We start from the raw sequence: 21,518 nt of genomic DNA on the forward strand, positions 1-21,518 counted from the left end.
ACTTAACATAATGTCCTCCACTATCGTTGATGTTGCCACAGTGATAGATTTCTTTCTTTTTAAAGGCAGAACAGTATTTTGTTGTGTGTGTGTGTGTGTGTGTGTGTGTGTGTATGTATGTATCTGTGTATTACACATTTTTCTTATTCAGGGTCTATTGATAAACAACAAGATAGGTTGATTCCGTATCTTGGCTAATGTAAATAGTGCTGCAATAAACATGTGAGTGCAGCTATCTCTTCAACATACTGATTGCATTTTCTATGGATACATGCCCAGTGGTTGGATTGCTAGGTTATATAATAGCACTGTTTTTTAACTTTTTGAAGAACCTCTATACCCCTTTTCATAATGGCTGTACTAATTTATATTCCCACCAACAGAATGCAAGGATTCCCTTTGTCCTCATCCTCTTTAGCACTTGTTATCATTCATCTTTTTGATAATAGCCATTCTAACAGGTGGAAGGTGATATGTCATTCTGGTTTTAATTTGCAATTCCCTGATGATTAGAAATGTTAAGCATTTTTCATATACCTGTTGGCTATTCATATGTCTTCTTTTGAGAAATGTCTATTCCGATTCTTTGCCCATTTTTAAATTGAGTTATTTGTTTTCTTTTTGTTAAGTTGCTTGAGGTTTTTTTTGTATTTATTTTGGATATTAATATCTTATGAGAGATATAATTTCCCAATATTTCTTCTGTTCCATATATTGTCTTTTTACTCTGTTGATTGTTTCCTTAGCTATACAGAAGCTTTTTAGTTTAGTTTGATGCAATCTTGTTTGTGTATTTTTGCTTTTGTTACCTGTGCTTTGGGTTCATATCTGATAAGAACTAGCATGTCTTGAATTTTACCCCTCTAAGTTCTTTATGTACATTATTTTTAAACAGATCCTATGGGGTAGACGTTAGGATTATTACATCAATTTTCTGGATGAGGAACTTGAGTTATGAACACCATATTATTTGCTAAAGGTCACACAGTAAATATACCTTGGCTTTAAATCTCAGCCTTTCTAACTTTAAAATCCATGATATTATCTACTAAATTATAACTGCAGAGACAAAGGTGGATTATTCATAAACCTGAGATTCCCAGGGGTGAGAGTGGGTGTCCCTGGATGTGCTGTGGGAAGTCTGTGAAATCTGTTCCTTCCTTAGGGCCCTTGGTCTGGTCCTCTGCCTGGAAATTGCTTTACCCAGCTATCCCCTTGCTTAATTCTCCTGGATCCTTCAAGTCTTACTTGAATTTCACCTCCTCACTGAGACCTTCTCTGACCTCTGTTTACAACTTTATCTTGCTGCCTCTGCGATGTCCTCACCTCTTCAAAATTCTATATTCCTGGGTCTCCTTACCTTACTCATTTTTAATAGCACTAGCATACATACAGTTCTTTACATTTATTGTATATTTTCTTTCCCTGCCTATTAAAATATGAGTTTCAGAAGGGCAGAAATCTTTTCTGTTTTGTTCACTCATCTGTTCTAAGCACCTGGGATGGCCCTTAGCATATCATAGGCATTCAGTAATTGAATAAATAAGTGAATGATTCAGGGTGAGAATTCTCTCTGAATTCATAAATAAGATATATTGTTTAATGAGCTTGCAGCTAGGAAAAGTGTTCATGGCTTTTAGCGATTTTCACTTTAACAGACCAGACCCAAAGTTTACTTCAAGCCATAGTGATCCCTATGCTTTTAAGTTGAATGAAAAAAAAAATGGATGCTCATTTTCAGTTGTATATGAACCATGCAATCTACATTAATAACTAGTATAATTATTAATAACTAATATAACTAATCATTACTAATTATTATTTAAATAATTTTATATTTTATATTTACTTTAAATATTATAATTTACTTAAATAGTTATGACAATTATTAATAACCAGTACAATAACTTGTATAATACACATTAATAATTCGTAAATGCTAGTTCAGTTTGCAGTTTTCCTTGGGATCATTTTGGAAAGATAAATTATGCTTTGCATGTCATTTTTGTTTTGTTTTGAGACGGGATCTTGCTTTGTTGCCCAGGCTGGAGTGCAGTGGCATGATCACAGCTCACTGCAGCCTTGAGCACCCAGGCTCAAGCAGTTCCACCTCAGCCTCCCGAGTAGTTGGGACCATGGGTGCACACCACCACGCTTGGCCAATTTTTTTTTTTTTTATTTGTAGAGATGAGGCCTTGTGATGTTGCCTGAGCTGGTCTCAAACTCCTGGGCTCAAGCAATCCCCCACACTTTGGCCTCCCAAAGTGTTGGGATTACAGACGTGAGCCACTACTCCTGGCCTGTTTTGCAGTTTAAAATTACGGATTGAAGACTATTAAAATTTGTTCTGAACATATTAACATGCTTATATTTTTGAATGTCACCATTTAAGACAAGAAACCGAACTGTGGGATTTAATGCTTACATATTTGTTATAAATACACAGTACAAATTGCCACGGTAGTCTTTGTCTTCTATTTGTACATGCAAGTGATGTGTTTTTATTAATTTCTACAAGAATCATTGTACATGTAAAATATGTAACAAAGTTGATTAGGCAGTGACCATCGAGAGAGGACTCCTGTTGTCAGTCATTTAAATAGTTGCCCATAATGCTGCACATTCAGTAAACTTAAAAGCAGGAACCCTTGTGTGGATGCAAACATAGTGAGGCCCAAAGAATTCCAGGATCATGATCTCTGAGTCATTTGTTTAACTGTTTCATCCTCTTTAAGATCATATACCCTTATCTTGGGCATCTGTCTCCCATGTATAAACTGATTGTTAAAAGTTTGAATGTTCTTGATCAGAGTGAATAATTTACTGAAACAAGTAGGAATAAAGAAATCCCTCTTTAGGTATCTACAGAAATATTTGCACGTGAATAAGGATGCTAATTGTAGCAGTAAAGACAAGGTGCTAGAAACAGGCTTAAGTGTCCATTAATGGAGGAGTGACTAAATCAGTGATTTTATATTTGCACTGTGGGGATACTCTGCAGCTATTAAAACAATTGATTTTGCCTGGGCAATATAGTGAGCCTTTATCTCTATAAAAATTTTAAAAATACCAGACGAGTGTGGTGGCATGCATCTGTAGTACTAGCTACTCTGGAGGCTAAGGTAGAGGAATCACTTGAGCCCAGAAGGCAGAAGCTGCAGTATGCCAAGATTGTGCCATTGCACTCCAGCCTGGCTGACAGAGCAAAGCAAGACTCTGTCTCAATCAATCAATTAATCATTCAATATGGTTGAGGTAAAAATAAATTCGTAGGTATTGAAATATTTGCAACACATGTTGTTAAGTAAAAAGAAAAAGTTTTACATAATTTGTATGTTTTAATTCTTGTGAAAAGTTGCATTTGAGTATATGGGTATGTCCTATATATAAAACAATAGAGAATTGTTTTCCAAATTGTAATGATGGTTAATTCTTTCTGAAGGGAGAGTTGAAATAGAAATGTAGGGTGAAATATTGTATTTTATATATTTTACCACTAATTAAATATTTTATGAAACTACTTAATAATGACAGAATACTACCTAGTAACTCCTTAATATTTAGAACATTTTCTAAATAGACCTACATACACTCCAAACTGAAATAGATTGGTTTTCCCTGCCTTAAATAATGTTTCTTTGCACATTACTTCTTTTCTTTTTTTTTTTTTTTTTGTTTGTTTTGTTTTTGAGACAAAGTCTCACTCTTTCACCCGGGCTGGAGTGCAGTGGCGCAATCTCAGCTCACTGAAACCTCTGCCTGCTGGGTTCAAGCAGTTCTCCTGTCTCAGCCTCCCAAGTAGCTGGGACTACAGGCATATGCCACCATGTCTGGCTAATTTTTGTATTTTTAGTAGAGGCAGGGTTTCACCATATTGGTCAGGCTGGTCTTGAACTCCTGACCTCAGGTGATCTGCCTGCCTCGGCTTACCAAAGTGCTGGGATTACAGGCATGACCCACTGCACCCAGCCTGTTTCTTTGCATTACTTCTTATCCATTCTCCCCTCAACACTGAACCTTTGCTTTTATTTATAATTTACTTGATGACAAATTTTAAGATTTTAATATTCAACAGTTATTATGGTTTTTAAATTTAATTTTATGAACACATGTCTTCTATTAAAACTTATAGGCTAAGTGCAGTGTCTCATGCCTGTAGTCCCAGCACTTTGGGAGGCTTAGGCAGTTGGATTGCTTGAACCCAGGAGTTCGAGACCTGCCTGGGCTGGGCAACAAAGTTAGACCTTGTCTATGCAAAAAAATACAAAAATTAGCCAGTTATGGTGACATGTGCCTGTAGTTCCAGCTATTCAGGGGGCAGAGGCAGGAAGATTGCTTGAGCCCAAGAGGTGGAGGCTGCAGTGAGCTGTGATTATGCCACCGCACTCCAGTCTGAGTGACAGAGAAAGACACTGTCTCCAAAAAATACAGAAATTCTAAAGCTCTCTCAGGGGACAAGGTTGGAGTTACTTGCCCTCTGAAAGTGGAACACACTAGACAAATGTTTTTATGTCAGCTACAATGATTTGAAGTTAGTCACTCGATAAAGACTAGTGAGTTAAACATTTCTGAAACAGATTTAGGTAATTTTCTAAAGATTAATACTCATGAATATTTAAGTAGACCTCTAATTTATTTGCTCATGTTTGTGAGATATAAGATTAAGGCTTGCAGATTAACAGTTATTTCACATTCCCATTGGAAATGTGGTTAATGTGCAAAATAAAGAATATATGCTGGGTGTGGTGGCTCATACCTGTAGTCCCAACACTTTGGGAGGCCTACGTGGGCAGATCGCTTGAGCCTAGGAGTTCAAGACTGGTCTGGGCAACATGGTGAAACTGCATCTCTACAAAAATATAAGAATTAGCCAGGCGTGGTGGTGAGTGCCTGCACTTCCAGCTACTCAGGCGGCTGAGGTGGGAGGATCGCTTGAGCCCGGGAGGTCTAGTATGCATTGAGCTAAGATCAAGCCACTGCACTCCAGTCAGGCGATGAAACAGGACCGTGTCTCAAATAGTAAATATGTAAAAATAAAGAATATATAATATAATCATGCATGGCACTTTACTGTCTTGAAAAGTTAAATGATAGACACTTAAAATTTACTTTTTAAATTTTGAAGTTTACTATTCTTGCTTTTAGAGTGTAGAATTACACTCTTTTTTCAGTTAGGACAAATTGTTGAAAATGAATAGCTATGAAATAGATTTATTTTTATGAACTTAAGTTTTAATAAATAATGCTTTTACTGAAAGAAGATGTTGTATATTTAATTTCTAAAATTTTATTTTAGACTTGTCTTGCTACTTTCTCCAGACTCTGAAAGAAGAACTTTATTTTTTCTGGATGGGTCATTGGTCATGTTTCCTCTGTTGAAATTTTTTATAAAATCACATTGGTAACTTGGTTAAGGAAGGATATTTCTATTTGTACCACATTGAAAAGTACCTGTGGAATTTAGAATGAGCCTATTTGCTGCTTTTTGTGGTGAAAAGTCAGAAAAGCTGAACAGTAATAAATGCAGTTGGTAATTGAAAACCATTAAGACAAATGCACTCATTATTTCCTTTCAAAAATTTCCTCAAGTTCAAGATAAATCCAAACAATCGAAATTACATTTTCTTTATTTTGAAAATAATTAATCCATTACCTTCAAATCACCTTTAAGAATTTCTGTTGCAACTTAAACATAATTATTCAAAAATAAGAAAAAAATCATTAGAGAAGAGACACAATGTTGGTGGTTCATAGGTGAAAGGGGTATGATGTTGAGCATATTCTTTCAATTTCCTTGAGGTTTGAAGTTTTCCCAAATAAAAATTTTGAGCATAGGAAATTCAGTGTAAACCATGTTCTTTTCTGTGACTTTTTAAAACTGCAAAGTGAATTTATTCTTACCTGAATATTGTAATCGCCTGATGGGTTCTTCATTCCCGCTGCACAAACAAAATCAGTCCACTGAGACCACAGCATTACAGTAGAGAAAGTTTAATTGACACAGTGCTGGTTCATGCTGAAGAACTGGAGTTATAACTTAAGTCAGTCTCCCGGAAGGCTTGAAGCTTAGGGTTTTTGTGGACAATTTGGTGGGCAGAGGGCTGGGGAATGGGTGCTGCTTATTGGTTGGGGATGAAATCATAGGGGTGGGGGAATCATTCCTAGTGCCTCTGGGTGGGACCACAGGATCTATTGAGTTATGAGTAAAGGGTCCCCTGTTATCATCCTTGCTTTAAAGTTAAACTATAAACTAAATTCCTCCCAAAGTTAGCTTGGCCTATGGCCAGGAATGACCAAGGACAGTTTGGAGGTCAGAAGCAAGATGAAGTCAAGTATGTCAGATTCCTACTGTTATAATTTTGCAAAGACATTTCAATCTGGCCATTGTAGTTTGTGATGTAATACCATCTTTTTTAAAGGTATTTAAAGTCACAAAATTCATACACTATTTTATTTGCAGCCATCTCTATTCGTTCATAGTCTCACCTTCCATATTCTCTCTCTAGCAAATGGATGTCAATGTTAATACTGGGCAGTGTGTGGTTAGGTTTTCATTTTCATTTTGCATTAGGTCGTTCCCTTAGTAATCCAGTGCATTCTGGACAGCTGAACACTAGAGTCAGGGACTGAGCTAGATGCTGTAGGTGCAAAGATGCCTGAGGGAAGCCTGGCCCTGATAGGTGCTTAATGAAGAGCTGTTTGCTCACTGTTAATATAGAACCTCTCATCTCTGCAGGCTGCCTTTTTCTGACATGGTCTCATTTTGATCAGGCAACTCATGTTGTTTGTTGTTAGTGATGTTGTCTGCAAAGTCCCCCCTGCCCTCCTTGTATTGGTGTGAAGTGTCACTGAAACGGGCCACTCCTCTGGACCTCTTTTAAGAGTGCATCTAGTCTAGTTATGTCTGCTCAAAGCATAGCTGACTGTGACATGACAAGATTTGAGTTATTGTGGGACTCTCTCTGCTCCTTCCCTACCTGTGACGCCTTCCCCAGTAAACTCTATTTCCTATTTACATCTTGTGATTTTGGCAATGTGTATTTTGCACTCTCTTTGCAAGTGGTGTGTCCTATTCTTAAGTAGCTCTCTTTTGAGGAGGGTAGACCTACATACACGTAGACAGCTGACTTCGTGGATTGATAGTACAGACAGGAGATGGATTATCTAACTACTCTGAGCTGCAGTTCTCTGTTCCTAGAATAGGAACAGCATGTGTATAGTGCCTGGCGGATTCATGAAGGCTTTTAAATCTATGACCACTCAGTTAATGCCTTCTGTCCTCCTACCCATCTTTACCCTCTGAGGGTACCCTCCATGTAAAGTTGTTTTTAGTATTTAAGTGTAATATCCGTAAGATAAACTGTTTTCTCCAGACGGTGTGTATGCACTTAACAGGTATACTTGTAAAACACCAAATAGCAATTCTGTGTTCGGGACCACTTTGCTGATGGGTAGATTTTGGAGTGCAATGCCACCCCAAGTTGTGTCCCTTCCAAGTGCCTGCTTTCCTTAATCCCACTTTGGTGCCATAACTATGAGCAGAGGCACTGTGCTGTTTAATCCCTTTCTACTGGTCTTTTATGCAATTCAGGTTCCTTTTTAGATAAGAATTGTTCTTTGCTGTTTGACTGGTTTGTTTTAAATTCATTGGTTGATAGCATTGCATTTGTTGGTTCAAGTAACATTTAAACATGTGATATATGAATAGGCTTTCTAGAATGCAAAACAATACATATAAAAGCAATAATCTGGCCAACTATGAGTATGATTCAGAGTGTCGATACTTTATATTATTGGTTTTGCTTATTTATTGATCTTCTAGGAACTCTTTCTTTTCTTTTTAATGGTACTCAAGTACCACTTCATTCACTTGGCTGGCTTCTCCCTTCTCCTGAGCTGACTGTGCATGTGTCTTCCCAAGTCTGTGTTCAGTGACACTATATTGGTTGCCAGGGTGGGTGTGTTTGTGCCACAGGTATCAACAAACACTACATATAGGGCTCCCCCCCTCCTTTTTTTTTTTTTTTTTTTTTTGGAGATTCTATTAGATGTTTATTAGCACGCTCCTGGTTCTCTCATTTCTTCATACCAGTTCCTATGCATTGGTGGTTGTTCCTCCAGAAGTTGGTGGTTCTTCCTCCTGGTCATGGCTTTAACAGTCTGTTTCTTGCATAGATTGTTGTTTTTCACCTGTAAGATCAAACTTCTGGTTACTGCAAATGAATCTGCATGTCTGCATCTGCGTGTCTGGTCTGCCTACCACCATTCCTCTCCCCATGAGTCCCTGGAAGAGTTGTGATATGGAGGCACTTGGGGAGGTCTTTTCAGTTTCCTTTTCCCAGTACTTACTTAGTGATGTTGCTTTAAAATTTTTTTTTATTTTTTCCTAAATATATAATACATATGCATGCAATATTTTGTTATATCCATAAAAGGTATAATGATCAGGGTACTGGGCATGTCCATCACCTTGAGTATTTACCATTTCTCTGGGTATGTTTCAAGTCCTCTCTACTTTCTGTTTTGAAATATGCAATAGATTGTTTATATTTTCTTTTAATTTTTTGTTTATAGAGACTGAGTCTCACTGTGTTGCCCAGACTGGTTTTGAACTCCTGGGCTCAAGCGATCAGCCCATCTTGGCCTCCTAAGTGCTGGGATTACAGGTGTGAGCCCACACTCAGCCAGATTGTTGTTAATTGTGGTCAGTAGATTCAGCTTTTATAGAAACCTTAGGGTTTTGCCCCGAGGATGTGATTTAAAACTGATCCTTTCCAACTTCTCAGTCCTATCTGAGTTGCAGGGCCAACTGAGTGTTCCTTTAGGAAATTTTATGGCCAGCAACATCATGGGGTTTTAAGTGCCTTGAGAAGACAGCTGAGCCATAGCAGTGCTCTTCTTGGGCATGTGGATACAGTAGACATGCTTCTATTTTTTAAATATGATTTGTACTCTGTACCTTGATGATATTTATTTCTCTTCCCTGCACCCCCCCCCCCACCTTTTTTTTTTTTTTTAAGAGCGAGGATCTTGCTCTGTCACCCAGGCTGGAGTCGCTCTGTCACCCAAGCTGGACTGCGGTGGCATGATTATAGCTCACTGCAGTGTAGACCTTTGGGGCTCAAGTGATCCTTCCACCTCAGCCTCCTGAGTAGCTGGGACTATAGGCAGGTTTTACCACCCCCAGCCAGTTTTTGTGTGTGTGTTTCTTTGTTGTAAAGACAAGGTCTCACTGGGTTGCCCAGGCTAGATGGGGTTTCTTTTAAACTGTCAGAAGAAATGATATAGTTAACTATTAATCTCGTTGACCTTGTCAATTGTTGAACTCAACTACTTTGACATTTGCAATATTATTACTAGTATCACAAGTTTTCTCATGGTTTAATGATTCTTTTAGGGTAGAATTTTACTAATATCTGACTTGCTACTCTAAAGAATATTTATAGTCATCAACTTGCTCCCCCTTTCCCTTGCACTTCCAATGTTTTAAAAAAATCCTCATATATAGGGGTGATTTTCAGAATGATAGAGAACAGAGCCAAAATGGTTTGGCCACATGAGGAGTGGGTTTCCTACTTAATGTCCAAGGCACAGACCTAAGTCTGTGAAACTCAGCATGGTGATACAGACCTGTGAGGCAGGCAACTCGGGACCCTTAGAGATAAAGAAGAATCTGGACAAAAGAGCTATGAGACTTATTTTAGATATTGACTAATGACAGATTCAGGGATTTGAATAGGAAATAGTATCTGGTATTCAAAAGGTTTCTTGAATAAGTGGGGAAAAAAATAAAAAAGAAAAAGAAAGGTAGAGCTGGCCCTTGAAACGCTAATCTGAATAACAAAAGACTGAGCTGACTTTCCAGGAAAGTGTGAAAGGCTTCTGAACTCACTTTCCTTGTCTTTGTCTTTGTGTGACTGTACTGCCCATTGTTCCTACACACAATTAAATACATCCATGCTCTAGAGTCCGGTGTTAATGCATAGATGTGATGGTTTTTAAAAATATACCTACAGTCCGATATTTTAAAATTGACTTTAGTTTCTTATCAGTTACAAAGTCTAATTAATATATATTATAGATCTGAAGGGCTGCCTAATAAACTTTTTTTCAAGAGAGAAAATTTCTGTTGCTAGTAACCCAGTTCACCCTAGTCTATTATTTGGAGAACAAATAAGCAGTCATCTTGATCCTCTTTTATCTGAACATTTTAAGAGTAAACGTTTCAAGAGTAAAACAGTTCTGATCCCCCAGTATGACCTAAACAAATATTTCAAATCTTTTATTTTTGTAAGTGAAAGTAGTATCTTCTTTATTTTCTATTTCTTATTTGTCCTATGTATCATTTGTTTAATCATTTTTCTAAAAATTATAATGTCTCTTTCTCTGAGGCATCTCTTTCTGGTAAATATTGATATGAAAATGTTTCATATAAAGTGAGCTGAAGTTCTTTTAGTCCATTTGTAAATATGAGTCCCGGATTTAATTAAATCCTAAGGGAAGAACCTGAGGAAACCAAAAGTGCTAACATAATTGGGCCAAATTATGTAATCAAAAGCAAATGATATGGTTATTAAATCTAATGAAATGATTTTCCCAGCATTTAATTCATTTCTCTGATTCAAGGTATTTTAGTAATAAATAAGTTTGTTGAAATGGACGTTCTGTGCTGTCACCACTTTTAAACAGTTCTTTTCTCAAGACCATTTCTGGTTAGAAATATTTCTAAAGGTTACACCTTAATGCACATAGTGGATGTCTGCTGGGGCTGGGAGAAAAGGAAGGTGGAGCAGGAGGTGGTGTGTGGGTCCTTATGAAAGCGGAGGGAAAGGAATGAAGACACTACATTGCTTTTTAAAAAGTGTTATTCTCTTGTTTCAGCATCTTCATTTTACATAAAATGAAAACATGCCGTTGCTTGGTAAAATCTGTATGATATCTAAGGGATTAATGGCTAGTTTGGCTGGTGCCGGGGTTCATGCCTGTATTCCTAGCACTTTGAGAGGCCAAGGTGGGAAGATTGCTTGAGGCCAGGGCTTAGAGACCAAAATGGGCAACATACTGAGACCCAGTTTGTATAAACATTTAAAAAATTGGCCAGGTGTGATGGTGCACATCTTTAGTCCTAGCCACTCAGGAGGCTGAGGCAGGAGGATTGCTTGAGCCCAGGAGTTTGAGGCTGCAGTAAGCTATGATTATACCACTGCACTCCAGCCTAGGTGACAGAATAATGAGACCCTGTCTCTTAAAAAAGGAGGAAATATACACACGCATACACAGCACACACACACACACAGACACACACATACACACGATTAGCTTATAAAGATTTTGTTAAAATATTTAGAAAAAAAGTCTTGATACATAGATAAACTTGCAAAAGAGTATATGGAATCATTCCACAAATGTGATTGTATTGCGGTTTTTCAGAGAAACAGAACTGGTAGAATGGAGATTATATTTACCTATCTATATATATAGATATGTATCTCTTTAGATATATACAGATATATACACACATATAACGTTTACTATAAGGAATTGGCTCATGTGATTATGAAGTCTGAAAAGTCCCAAGACCTGCAGTCACCAAGGAGGACCCCCAGGAGAACCAATGGTGTAAGGATCAGCCCAAATGCCTGCAGCTCTAGTCCCCCAGAAGATCTGATACTTCAGTCCAAAGGCAAGAAAAGACCAGTATCTCTTCTTCCTCAGCCTTTTTGTTCTATTCAGGTCTCCAAATGATTGGATGATGCTCATCCACATTAGGGAGGACACTGGACTTTTCTCAGTTTACTGAATTAAATGTTAATCTCTTTCAGAAACACCTTGGCAGACACATCCAGAATAATGTTGGGCCAAATGTCTGGGTGTCATGGGACCCAGTCAAGTTGACATATAAACTTAACTTTCACTATGATATCTTCAATCTCACTTGCAATCTTAAATTCCAGCTAGAATAGCAGCAAGACTTTTTGCTGATAGATTAAAGGGGAAAAGGGGTATGTGTGTCTTTTTGTCTATCTCCCTATCTCCCTCCTCCCCCATCTCTGTCTATTAGAGCAGCTGGCTAAGAACTGAGAAGGATCTAAGATATTATCCTACTTGCAGGCTAACAAGTTAGCCTGCCTTGGTTTCATGGTTGCTGACCGAAGACATGAGGCTCCTAGGTCAGAGATGAGAAATTGTATTACTCTTAGCACAGCATGCAACGTAAGCATCAGCATATTTGGTTCAGTTCTCCCTACTCTCTTGACCTATGGAAGTGATGCCCTTGGGCCCAGATGGATGCCTGCATGCTCTATGGGTAATGTTACAGGAGAGGACTCTGAGCTGAGGAATCTATTATAATGGCCATAAGCAAGACTCACTGCCCTTGGCCCTGGAGGGAGACACTGTGTCTGTCTCCCACGGCTCATCTCTGTACAGATACCTTTGAAAAGCAAGTCCAGAACAAAAGCAATCAGTGCCTCTGTTTGCAAGACATGCAGATTTTTAAGAGACAAATGGAGAATTGTCTCTTAACACAGAAAATAAAAGTTGTGAGATGAACAGTTTAATAAGAGGCTGGTAATGATATCAATTGGCTTGGTCATTTTTGAAAGTAGTTTGATACTGGCTACCTTAAAACGATCATGCCATTTAAACATTACGTTATAGACTTCCTTCAAAGAAATGAATCCTAAATATTGAAATGTTTTTATTTAGAAATCTATCAGTTACTGGAGTTGAAATGTTCTTTGATGAGTGAATTGTGAAACGATGATATATTTACCTGATAGAATATTGAATCATTAAAAATTGTTTCTTTAATGATTGCAGTATTTATATTTTATTATTACTATGTAAGAAAAGAAAAACCTATATGATCTCAAAAAACTGGAAGTAAACACCAAAGGTAAGAGGAAAAGACAGAAATCATCTCACATCAGTACAACAGTATCCTGGAGAGCCTGGTGTTCTTTAATCACTGTAACCAAACTTTTGTGCCACAGAAGATAAAGGACACTTATTTTTTAAAACAAATATGTTATCAAATTCCCATTTTCTTTTTTAAATTTATCTAGAGGGTGGTGTTAGCACCTAGTTAGCCCTTAATAGTTACAAGACAGTTTTCTGAGTACTTCAATTAGCTCATTTGATTTTTATGGAAACTCTGAGATAGATACTATTACTTTCCACAATTTATAAATGAGTAAACTGAGGCACAGAGAAGTTAAATAACTTGTCAAAATGATTCTGCATGCAAAATCCATGTTTTTTTTTGTTACTGTGCTCAGCTGTCATATCAAATACAACATGTGTAATACTTTATAGTATTTGTTTAATATCTTATTTTTTGTTTCACATTTGTATCATATACTGGGAATTAAGGACAATGCAATAAATACATAGCTAATGAGTTTTATTTTCAAAAGAAAAGTAAATGTTACTCTGGTAAGTAAGCCACTTCTGAAAAGAGATTGATTAGTCTGAATAAAATCATGTCAACTAGAGGGTGGCCACTTGGTCACTAGTGTATCGTGGGAGAACCCTGAACAGTGCAGACACACTTCTTGCAAAACAAGCGGTGCCGGTGTTCCTGGCATGGTGGTATCTGCTTGAGTGGTCATCTGGGATAAATATGTATGGGAATGTGGCAGATGACGGCAGGTGAGGTGCTGGGACTAGTTATTAGATTCAGTGATTCTTATTAAGCATCAATATGTAAATCTTCCTACGTGGATCATTGATGACAGGCAAAATGGAAGAAGAATGTGAAGACAAATTGCAGTGTACTTTTGGATGTTGGATCAAATATCTTCCAAGAGGATTCCTTCATGTTCTGGAATCCTAATAATCAATGAGAAGACTTACATATTGGAACTGAATTTTAAGATTCCGTTATGCATGGAACTGGTGCAAAGATGCATACTTTTTGTTGTTCTCTGTGGTTAGATAGCTTTCATAAATCAGCACCATCTGTTCTTCTTTTGCTTTTGGTTGTGTGGAGTCATGTTGTGTATGTAGCAAGACAGGAGGCATTTCATTTCTCTGGGAAATGGAAATTTCATGGACTGTGTTACATACTGCATTTGATCAGTACTAGCTTGAGATAAGAATAGTAGGAATCTGGTTGAGGGGATGACGCTCATATACAGTAATTACATTACAGGCACTGAATAATTCTTCATAGACTCCTAAATAATTTGATGTTGAGCTTTGTTCAGTAGAGCATAGTTTATATTATAAGGAACTGGACTTTGTCTAAAAGTATAACAAGTATTAATTTCCCTCTACAAGGGAATATTTTTAATTATAAAATATCTCATTTTTGCTATATATTGTTATATTATTATATCTTACCTAATATTGTCTTTTCTAAAAGTATTTGCATTTTTTCATGAATGTTTTTATTCTGGCAGAATGTAATGATCATGAATTAAAATGGTATTACACATTTCCTGATTTTATTTCTTTGGAAGGTTGCTATAGATTTATCATTTTGAATTGTGAAGACCTTTCTCCCACAGATGTTTTCAATTGTTTTCCATATATGATGGGAAATTACTTTTTCCTGGCAATTCGGCCAGTTAATCAAGTAGTTGGGACATTAACACGAACGCCTTCTGGAATCCTATTTGTGATACCTAGGAGACTTGGAAACAGATTCCCTTTGGAATTATTTTTCACCAAATGTAATCCAAAGAAAAAGTGCTTTAATTCACTCTGTCAACATCCTAATAAATATTTTCTCTAGGATACCATAGCTCACTAATAGTTAACATGTCTCTCATTAAGTTAGGAAAATCTTGGAGGGATTCTAAAAAGTATGAAAAAGAACATTTCATTGAGTGATTTTTAGCAATATATTTGAACTGATTAAAATATTTTACTGTTATGAATAATTTTTTTTTTTTTTTTTTTTTTTTGGAGACGGAGTCTCACTCTGTCACCCAGGCTGGAGTGCTGTGGCCGGATCTCAGCTCACTGCAAGCTCCGCCTCCCGGGTTCACGCCATTCTCCTGCCTCAGCCTCCCGGGTAGCTGGGACTACAGGCGCCGCCACCTCGCCCGGCTAGTTTTTTGTAGTTTTTAGTAGAGACGGGGTTTCACCGTGTTAGCCAGGATGGTCTCGATCTCCTGTCCTCGTGATCCGCCCGTCTTGGCCTCCCAAAGTGCTGGGATTACAGGCTTGAGCCACCGCGCCCGGCTATAACTTTAATTTTTATAAAACAGTTTTTAAATGATACATATAGGCTTTTCTTTCAAGTGATAAATATCCAAAATATTTACTTCTTGGACCTCAGAATTTGAATGTAGATATGCAGATGACTGGTTTCTAGACTAAATTTTATAGTGTTCCTCTGAATTAGACAGTACGGTTTGTGTTCCTGTTTTCTGTGGTGAGAGATGGAGGCAGGATTCTAGTCTCAAGTGTTCTAGTTACAAGTCCTGTACTTTTTTGTGGTAGGATCACTTAAGTTTTTGGATTTTTTTTCTTTCTTTTAGACATAAGGACTCACTCTGTTGCCCAGCCTGGAGTGCAGTGGTATGAACATAACTTACTGCAGCCTCGAACTCCCTGGGCTCAAGTGATTCTCCTGCCTCAGTCTCCCAAGTAGCTGAGACTACAGGCGCACACTACCGTGCCTGGCTCTTTTCCAATTTCTGAATGACAAGTTAAACTTCAGTTATTTTTTGCCCCCCCCCCCCCCGAATCCTAATAAAGGTAGTATGTCAATTGCCTTTTTATGGCAAAAGTAACCACTGATTGGTAAATCACATCAAGACTTGAAAAACTATAAATATCTGAGAAGCAGCTTACATCTGTGGCATTGTTCCAAGAGACACTGGCTTCTCTGGGGCATGAGGCTTTTCATCCGTGCTAGCTCTTGCAACCTCCTGATGTGAGTCACCACGCTTGAGCTGCCTGGTGGGGACCCCACGAGAATGGCTCCTGCACAGCTGTGAGGACTTCTGGGTGCATACTCCTCTGGAAAACAAGGCATGATGCAGCCTTGCTGGCAAGTGGAGTCTCCTGCCTTACACCCTGCACAGTCAATCCAATGCCAGGCGGTCTGTGGGGACCTTGAGAGTCTGCATGTTTGTTAGACCTGAGAAGCCCCTCCACCCCCTTGGCAGGCATTTCAGAATAAAAATAAAGACGTAATGCTAAAAGACTTATCATAAAAACGAACAGCTTCTCTATGCCACTGTTCCCGTCTTTGTCCCTAAATGTCTGCTCTGATATTTACTTCCATGTTTCTAAATAATATATTTATGTTGCTCTTTCCTGATTACCAGTTACTGACATCTGTTGACTTGCCATATGGAAGATGAGAGTTGTTCCTTTTATACTGCTTCTAGTTTCTTGCTCCCATCCTCTCAATGCTGTTACATCCAACGTCTAAGTTCAGTCAATAGCCTGTGTCACAGCACATGGCAATGTGACAGTTGCTCACTGCATAACCAAGTGGATACTCTGATTATACTTCCTCTTCTATAGATTTTTTTTCTCCTGGACCTAGTTTTTTTATGTTGCTTTGTTTTCTGTGTATATATTTTTGATTTTCTCCCTGCATTCTGTGTCAGGTCTGTCAAGATGCCTTTTATATTTCAAATATTCAAAAGTATCAGAACTGAGCCCAGGGAGGAGGTACAAACTTGTAGTCGCAGCTATTTGGGAGGCCTAGGCTGGATGATTGTTTGAGCCTAGGAGTCTGAGATTAGAACTGGGCAACATAGCAAGGCCCCATGTCAAAAAAGAGAAAAACTAAAGGGGAATGAAAGAACTTTTAGAATAATATCAGACCAATTACTAGTTTCTTTTTTTCTCATGGAGATGTACTTACTAGACCTCTCCATCCTCCTGCTGTTATCTGAACTGGTTTCTGTTTGCTTCCCTAAACTGCCCTTTCTCCCATATTCTAGGACTTTCCTTGGGTTCTGACTGATTTCTTATTGTGTTTTCTGGATTTTGCTGGAGCACATCCAAAAAGAGCTTTATAATAAAGTGTTCATGCGAAGGAAGTAAAGATCTTCTTTGCATGTCTCAAAGTTTCTTTCATCTTTCATGCTTGGTCTTTTTAAGCATGTAGTTCTACACTGAATTTTTTTTTCAGTATAGAAGATACGACTTTTAGTATAATTTAGTATCACTATTCAGAAGGCATTTTTATCATAATCATTTGTTAATAATATTCCTAGTTTTAGTCTCCTAGCAATCATCCACATGCTATCATTTGTCAGTCCTTCGATTAAACTCTGCAGTTTTGAGATAACTCCTCATGATTCTCTTGCATTTTGTACAGATGCCTCGTCTAAGAGGAGGAAGTATTAAAAAAAAAAAAAAAACAGAACAGGTGCCTTCAATGTGGACAGTCTTTTCAAGGATGTTTGTAGAGCTGTCTAGGCATAGGATGTCCTCTGACAGCAGCAAGCAAGAATACTCCCTGTCTGTATAAAAGATTTGGGTTCCCTGAGCCTAGAGTTCTTCTTTGTGTGTCAGTGTCCCTGGATCCTCTTCACATCACCTTGTGAGAATCTTAGCGGAGGAACCACTACATAAAAGGGTCATACTCTGGCTAACGGTGTGGCTGTGAGTTGTGAATAGTTCTTTGTCTGTGACCCAGGAATCTTCTGCCTTCTGCCAGCATTGATGAAGCTGTTGCTTTCAGGTAGGTTAAAAATCCTAGACACTTCCTACTTTTTTTACGTCTACTTTGTCTCTGAAAATGTCTTCAACCACCACCCCATAGAGTTTTCTTCTTGTTGCCATGTACTTGATTGTATATAGCATTTAGTTATCTTTTTCTTGGTTTCTTTACTTGTCCTGAAGACATTTTACAATGAAAATATTTTGTATATAGCAAAGCACAGTAAATACCAGGTGTCAGCAAGTTTCTAAATTATAAATAATATGTTTTTTATTTGATTGAGTGGGTAATATGTTTCATATTAAATTGTTTTGCAAGGTACAGTGTATGAATAGATGAATACATGTATATACCCTTAAAACGTTTTATATTTGTACATAATTGCCCCAAAAGATTTATCAAGGTGTGTTTTCTATATTATATATGTATTATCTATTTCTATCTTCAATAATGTTTATAAATTACCATTTGTTGGGTAATTACTATGTGTCAGGCACCATGTAATGCTTGTGGTATGGAAGATTTTCTTACTAATTCTCTCAGTATTCCTAAGAGGAAGAGGGTTTTTTTTTTTTTTTTTTTTGAGACATAGTCTCACTCTGTCACCCAGACTGGAGTGCAGTGGCTTGATCTTGGCTCACTGCAAGCTCCATCTCCCGGGTTCACACCATTCTCCTGCCTCAGCCTCCTGAGTAGCTGGGACTACAGGCGCCCGCCACCATGCCCGGCTAATTTTTTTATATTTTTCGGAGAGACAGGGTTTCACCGTGTTAGCCGGGATGGTCTCGATCTCCTGACCTCGTGATCCGCCTGCCTCGGCCTCCCAAAGTGCTGGGATTACAGGTGTGAGCCACCGCGCCCGGCCTGAGGAAGAGTTTTTAAACTGTGTGTGTGTGTGTGTGTGTGTGTGTGTGTGTGTGTGTGTGTGTGTGTGTGTCAGAGAGAGAGAGGAGACGGGGGTCTAACTCTGTCGCCCAGGCTGGAGTGCAGTGGCATGGTCATAGCTCACTGCAGCCTTGAACTCCTGGGCTCAAGCTTTCTTCTTGCTTCAGCCTTCCCAGTAGTTGGGACTACAGGTACACACTATCTCACCTGGTTTTTTTAGAGACTGAGTCTTGCTGTGTTGCCCAGGCTGATCTTGAACTCCTGGTGTTGATACATTGTCTGTCTCAGCCTTCTAAAGTGCTGGGGTTACAGGTGTGAGTCACTAAACCCAGTCAAGGAAAATGTTTATATTGTTCATATTTTACAGAAGAAGGGATAGAAACATGAAAAGGTACATAACTTGCATAAGGTTATAAAATTGGCAAATGATAGAATTGCTGTTCACGCCCAGGTCTGTTTAACGCTTGAACCCAAGCTCTTAATGTCTGTACTCTGCTATGAAATGGAGAGTAGGGAAAGGAAAAAGAAAAAAAAAAAATGGCTGGATTGTATCATCTGAAAGTTCTTTGGCACTGTTTAGTTTAAATTAATACTATATAGTTCTATTTTTTTCTTACTTTAAAAAAAATAGAGGTGGGGTCTCACCATGGTGCCCACGCTGGTCTTGAAATCCTGGGTTCAAGTGGTCCTCCCAGCTCGACCTCTGAAAGTACTGGGATTACAGGCGTGAGCCACTTCATCTGGCCAGTACTGCATAGTTCTTAAATACTGATTTGACATACATAATAACAGCTTTGTTTACTGTAGTTATAATGGAATTCAGTGTATAGTTCTTGCTAAAAGTAACTACATTCAGTCACAGCTTAAAAAAAAAAAAGTACCAGACAATAGAATAAAACCATATAGGAGCTGATAATTTACACGTCCTAATGTTGGGAAAATCTAAGTTGAGGTTCCACAGCCACTGCAGCTCAGCCTCAGGGCAGTGAATGTTGCCGTCCAAACTGGACACCGTGCGTAGCTTCATGAAATAATATTCTCCATGCTCTTGGGTGCCTGATAATGGCCACTGTGGGAACAATATGTGAATTATCGGTGACTTTTATCATTGTAGTTTCGGGCATTTCATTTATGTGGCTGTTTCATAGTGCAACATAGGTGTTTCAAGTGGTGATACATCTTGGTGGCATTTCAGTAGTCCTTAAATTATTAATGAATTGTGAAAAAAAGATCTGTAATGTGTAAGATTATTTTTATGTGCTACATCTGGTTTATAAACAAATCACATTTGCTCTCCTTCCTGCCCCCACTCCCGTTGGAAAAGCATAATTTTGGGAGTTCGTGTTTACATTCCACGTGCAGTTCTCAGGCAGGTTCAAGATGCTGGTTAACCTTTGAAATGTATTATGTGCTGGTGCTTAAAGGAGATAGATGACTGAGAAGTACATATTAGAGCCTCTCAAGACACAGCATCATCAATCAAATAGCCTGGCTTCATGCAGAGCTCCACCATCCAGAAAGCACAGAGCACAGCTATGACTCATAGAAAAGCTTGGTGCCCTTAGTTTCTACTTCTCATAGATTTGAAAGGGAAATGTCAACTGGGCCTTACCGCCTGCTTTGCCTTCTCTTAGTATCTCTTCAATGACTTAATATATTGTTGGACATTGTATCTTGAACGTGTAACTCTTGCTTATCATTTTGTTGATTGTTGTTCCTGTTGATGGCATACACATTTCTACTGAGTCTCTCAAATAGCATGATTGAAAATATAAAATTTTTCTCCGGTGTTGGACTTCCTGTCCTAATATAGATGACTTAATAAGTTCCCAATATGTGCACCTATGGATTATGTTGAAAAAGTTCACAATAAAATCACCATTGTTAAATTTATGTAATAGAAAAGATAAACCTAACAAATTATATGTATACACAAATTATGCATATAAACTTCTAAGAAATGGATTAAATACATTTTACTTAGTTGCATTTGGGGAACATATTACCACAGAGATTCCTAGGCATGATTTTACTTTAATTAGCAAAACATTTACAGAGCTTCTACTAGGTGCCAGAGAGTATGTCTCCATCATTGTGTTTGGAGAATCTGAGGATCTCTTAACTGTTCTAATCTGGCTAGTAAGTCCATTGATCTCAGTTAGGTATCTTTATCATTATTCAAATGATTTTGAAAAGCCAACTTTTAACTATTAATAATAGTGAACTCTTTAATGAAAAGACAGTGGCCGATATTATAAATGAAGGTATATTCTTGGGTGGCTTTTCATTTATTTTTGTGACCTACCACATTTGTTCCACAGGCACCTTTTTGAGTACAGATTATCTCGTCTGAACACCTATCTAATCATTGGTTTGTAAGCTAAGAAGAGTATAACTTCAATAAACTGACATATATAAACACCAGCAAACTTATTGGATTTCTGCAACACATTGGAACAATTTGTACAAAATACTGCCTTTGTCAAAGGAAGCATAGGAGGATGAGGGCTGAGTACTTTGTTCCTTTTGCTTGTCCTTTTGTTTGGTCCTTCATGCACAGAAGTAAACAAAAGTGGTCCATTATGGTTAAGACCTTAATGCCTTTACAGACACCTCTAAATAATCACTCGATTGGCTTAGGATAATTTTATGTGAAATTGTATGGGATGAAGGCTGTAAAGTCTGGAACTATACCACTGCATGCTCCTTTTGACGAGCTGTGTTAGTAGGAATCAAGAACTGAGAAATATGACTTTGAAGCTTTTGTTAATGGTTATGGTTTGTAATTGTTTTAACTGTTTTGAGTAGGACGCTGTTTTCAAACATGCATTTCCAATGTCATGTGTATTTGTTTATCAATATATCGTAACAATGGAGTAATATATAATAACTTCCTAAAATATACATGAAAAAGCAGGGAAAAATGACCAGATAATAAAATTAGCATAAAGATAAGTTTTTTTCTTTGTATGTTTGTTTTCTTTCCTTATCCCAA

General features: G+C 37.9%; 1 protein-coding gene across 9 annotated transcripts in view; it reads left to right on the forward strand.

The window, feature by feature from the left end:
• The window catches only part of PARD3 (par-3 family cell polarity regulator), a 341,196-nt gene that overhangs the window by 24,772 nt on the left and 294,906 nt on the right, over positions 1–21,518 (forward strand). The gene's annotated exons all lie outside the window — the stretch shown is intronic.

Source organism: Rhinopithecus roxellana, chromosome 11 (genome assembly GCF_007565055.1).
Source record: "Rhinopithecus roxellana isolate Shanxi Qingling chromosome 11, ASM756505v1, whole genome shotgun sequence".
In the NCBI taxonomy this organism is placed as follows: Eukaryota; Metazoa; Chordata; class Mammalia; order Primates; family Cercopithecidae; genus Rhinopithecus; species Rhinopithecus roxellana.